The sequence below is a fragment of the Benincasa hispida genome, chromosome 5, assembly GCF_027475165.1.
Source record: "Benincasa hispida cultivar pf3 chromosome 5, pf3_genome.v1.1, whole genome shotgun sequence".
NCBI classification, from domain to species: Eukaryota; Viridiplantae; Streptophyta; class Magnoliopsida; order Cucurbitales; family Cucurbitaceae; genus Benincasa; species Benincasa hispida.
The window spans coordinates 30,942,932-30,947,898 of NC_143482.1; the positions used below are offsets into that span (position 1 = coordinate 30,942,932).

The 4,967-nt window shown below is 33.4% G+C and overlaps 1 non-coding gene across 1 annotated transcript; it reads right to left on the reverse strand.

The window, feature by feature from the left end:
* Positions 1–803: 803 nt before the first annotated feature.
* Positions 804–926, reverse strand: LOC120078838 (small nucleolar RNA SNORD14). The gene has a single exon (XR_005482119.1). It is a non-coding gene; the product is annotated as a small nucleolar RNA SNORD14 (small nucleolar RNA).
* Between the last annotated feature and the right edge of the window lie 4,041 nt (positions 927–4,967).

Below are 4,967 nucleotides of genomic sequence, written 5' to 3' on the forward strand. Positions count from 1 at the left end.
TTCATATTCAATTAACCGTATTTATTGGGAATGTGCATAAATGGTACATTAGCATTCAAAGTACGCCAAAACATAAGCATAAGAATATGAAAGAGGAAAGGAGGAAATTAGCATTCAAAATCTAAAACTCACATGATCCAATGACGACAAAAATGAAGAATTCAATAAGAATAGGCCGACAGGGTAGTCCTTTCCCTTCTTTGTAGCAGTCTCAGGCACAACTCCTCTTCAAAATGTTCTTCTTGAACCTTTCCACCTTCATGTGCCCTTGCTCTTGTTCACTGCTTTGCTACGCTTCAGTGACCATGCAAGGTACTGCAAATGCAACTATATTAAGAACTTCTTTAGATGCTTTATGAGCAACTCGATACTGGATGATTAATGAGAGTTTCATGAACTAGTTGTAGATATACAGACCTATACACTGGTACATCTAGAAATTACTTGGTCATTTGAAAAGTCGTTTATTAAAGTACCTCGCTTCCAAAAGGACGATTGACATTTGATGAAATTTTGGATTGACATTTGATGAAATTTTGGATGAAAAAACTGCAAGAAACAAACGCAAAGCAAGAGCAATTTGGCCTCATGAAAAATGGGAAAGTTTTAGACAAATTTTATGATTGATGTTCAAGGGAGTATTTGAATTAGTTTGTATGAAAATCCTTCAGATGCAAAGCAAGAGCAATTTGTATGATGATTTGGTAATGAGTCACTGGGGGTTTTGAAGAGCAAACATGCATTATAAAACAAAAACTTAAAAATCAAATCGTCGAGAAACAAGAAGTAAAACTCTTAAATAAAGCCTCAGACATCCAAGGAAGGATAATAACAACAGAAGCTCTCAAGCCTGACGAAGGCGAAAGCTCTCAGGCAGCCACTACGAATGTTTTGAGAAATAAGCCTTAAATGTATCATCACAGACTCATTACCAAATCATCATACAAATCAATAAGAAAAATCAAATAAAAAAATATTAAAAGAGAATATAGAATGTGGGAAAATCTGAATGCATAAGCATCCTAAAGTAAGCAAATGCCAGAATCTCATCTCCCAAAGATCATTGTTGGCAACGTACACCGCTGAAAATGCTACAAAATACTAGAAGCGCATCAGAGACTCTAATTTATTGCCTTCTAATAGATGAAAATCAAACCAAAAACAAATCTAAAATGCATTTGGGAAAAAAAAACTAAAAAACCATCCCCACTCAAGGAGAACATGTTGGATTTCAGTTTTTGGTTTGGCTCACTGGTATCTAAAGTATACATGATACCAGCTCTAGAATAAATGCCTTCACTAATTTAAGATCATGTTGATTTTTACAAAAAAAAAAAAAAAAAAAAAAAAACACAAAGAAAGATGATGAAGATAGAATTTTCAATATCACACAAAATGATGGTGTATAAGATGTCAGAGTCCAAAGATCGTTTAGCCAGTTACCAAGAACCGAGAAAAATTGTGCCTATCTTATAGGCATTGTTAGAGTAGTTCAAACAATGTCTATATCCACTAAAGCATATCAGAGCCTCAATTCAATCACAAAGAAAGATGATGAATATAATAATTGATTACTATATTTTTTCAATATATCAACTCTCATAGACTGTGCACCATCATGACACATGACTCTCACCTATAATCAGCACTGAAAAATACACCATAACACCATTCTCCTATAAACATTAAAAATTGCAAGATTTTCAGAATGCTGTTAATTTTCAACTATGGTGTCCTGTCCTCAGTACTCATTCAGCTCAGCAAGCAAGTGATTATTCCTTAACATTTCATTTTCAAGTTGGTAATAAACTCTCGAGGGTTTAGTTTGGTTACTTTAACAGAGCAAGTCATAAACAAATTTGATAGAAATAGAGAAATAAATAAAGAGTTAATAATGTATAAAATGTCCAATCAGCAAGTTCATAAAGTACTCACATCCTGTCCAGGGGCCACCAAACCTTTAATTCTCCTACCAACCAATTCCTTTCTAGCACTTGACATGTCCATTACTTGAAACGAACTTAAACAATACAAGTTAGCAGAAGCCATAAAAATATATAATTTAAAAAAAAAGATATGCATCTGAGTGGGGAATCAGGATTTTCTTTGTATGTGTTAAATGTTAACATATTACGAAGTATAATCCACTTATCGATGTGATATAATAGCAATGCCTAAATAACAGCCTACGACTTAAGCTTCCAAGACTGATACTTCAATCAAATTCTCATATGTACCTCAGTGACGATGTCATATGAAAATAAACAGAGATAGAAATTTCTCAAGAAAGTACCCTCAAAGCATGTGAGTGTCATAGTTATGGAAGCAGACAAAGGAAGATTATAAAAGTCTTACCTCTTTCTCCACAATGGCATTACTTATTGATAATGACACTCACATGCTATTTCCACAATGGCATGTGAGTGTCATTATCAATAAGTAAGATGGAAGTTTTAGACAATCTAATGATAGGAAAACAAATTTAATTTTGCATATAAGCACTAGGGAATGAACTTGTTTATATCCAACGACACTTCCATCCTATGTTTAATCAACACAGTAAAATAATACCTCCAACCACCATAACACCCTCCCTGATTAATAACCATTGCATTGATTATAGTCTTCTATAGAGATCTAATCACTAAAAGAGGCACAATAAGAGAGAAATATGTTAAAAAGATGAAATTGTATGTAGCAACTCATTACATTACTGCATTGAATTAAAACGATTTTGAACAGGAGTTTGTCAGTTTATACTCTAAACAAAACTCCTCTTTTGCCCTTTTTTTCCCTTTTTCATCTTGGACTTTCTTTATCTACAAAAATATATACCCTGGCTCAACAAGAATTGTGGTGTGGAGTACTTGAAGCAATGGCTTAGAGATATCAACATCCATGAAATTCTTGATGACTTTACATTGGAATCACTCTCTACTTCCTCAATCTCCCTATCTTCTTATGTTGATTGCCAGCCTTTTCTTCAATGACTTCAAGATGGTGAAAATGAAAAAAAATATTAATGTAGATAATGAAAATGAACTAAAATATGCTGAAGTTATGTAGAAAATAAAAAAAATGATAAAATTCTCATTGTTCATAACTTCATCTTTTTGTTCTTGACCAAGTTAGTTTCTAGTTTTATTCTTCTAACTTTAGCATTGTCATCTTCTTCATAATTTTTTTTTTAAAAAAAGATAAATTTCCCTGTGACAAGACTATGCAGTGCCTTATGAAAATGAAATTGAATAAAAAAAACCTTAGTTTATGGTTCAACTCTTCATGAAGAAAAAAAGTTTTCCAATTTATAATTTCACAAAAGAAGAAACATAATCATTGAAAGAAAAACTGAAAGATTGAAATAACTTCAAATTACTAAATGTCAAATAAATATTAAAAGAATATTTCACCTTTTGAACAACAAATGACTTGGATTGAAAACGAGAGTAAACCTAAGAGGCTTCCACTCAGATCTAAATAATATAGCTAAACTCCTTAAGATCCAAACAACCCATTAAAAATAGCTGCTTTGACAGACCTAAAACAAACTTTGAACAGACCTCAGCTACGACGACATTGGAAAAAAAAAAAAAAAAACTAGAATGAAGCTTGAACAATGAACAAATTAGATAAACCAGACAAACCAGACCTAAAAAACATGTTTAAATGTATTGGCACAGAGCTTGAGCGGATTTCATGGACAGATCTAAGAGACAAATGAAAAACATGAATGAATTAGACAAACCTTGGCTTCGACGGTACTGAAAATAAAGCTTGAACGGTTCTTCCGATCCTTGACCTCAACTGCAACTCCATCTCTTTCTTTCTTCCGATAATCTCTTCAATCTGCTCGCCTCCTCCGGACATGTAAATCATCTCCGACCACATTCGCACTCTCCCAAGAACGGGGAGGGACAAGGGAGTGAGACCAAGGGAGATAAGAAGGCAAGATGGGCTAGGGCTTGGAAGAATGTGGGTTTTCCGGGAAGGGGAAGCGTTTTTCGGAAGTGGGAGGGTAGGTTTTGGAGTGAGAAGTGAAGTAAATACAGAGAGTGAGAATGTTGAAAGCGAAGGGAAGGAAGAAGATCTCGAGAAAGAAAGAAGGAAATGAAAAAAACAGGGGGAAAATAGAAAGTTAGAGGAAAAAATGAAGCAGGTCTTTATTGTCGGTTTAAAACCGACATTAAAGGTACCCCTACAATGTCGGTTCAAAACCGACATTAAAGATCCATTTTTTTTTTAGAAAAAAAAAACAAAACCGACATTATACATCTGATTTCACTTTTTCCAACCGACATTAAAGCCAAAAATTCTTGTAGTGACAGAGGATTGTCCTCTATCTCCTAATACATCTAAAGGTTTGGACAATATAGATGACAATGCAAAATTTGAACAAAAAGATAAATATGATAGGCTTGCTTCCAAAGCATGTTTAGTGGAAAATGATAAAACCTAGATAATCGATTCAAGTTCTGCTAATCATGTCTGTACTTTCTCTCAGGAAACAAGTTCCTAGAGACAGTTAATAGAAGGAAAAACAATCTTTAAGGTAGGGACCAGAGAGGTTGTTTCAACTAAAGTAGTGGGAGATATGAAGTTATTTATCTGAAGAATGTTTATTACATTCTTTCTATGAAAAGGAATATAATATCTATCTCTTGTTTGCTAGAACAAAATTATAAAATTTCTTTCGATAATGATGAAGTGTTCATCAATACAAGAAGTAAACAAATTTGTTCTGCAAAATTAGAATAACTTGTATTTGTAAAAACCAACTGAGGTAAAGCCATTTTGAACATAGAGATGTTTAAAACGGTTGAAACTCATAAGAAAAGGAAAATTTCTCCAAATGTCTATCTTTGGAACTTGAGGATGGATCATATAAATCTCAATTGGATTGAGAGACTGGTTAAGAACGGTCATCTAAATAAGTTAGAAGATAGTTCATTACCATCTTGTGAATCCTA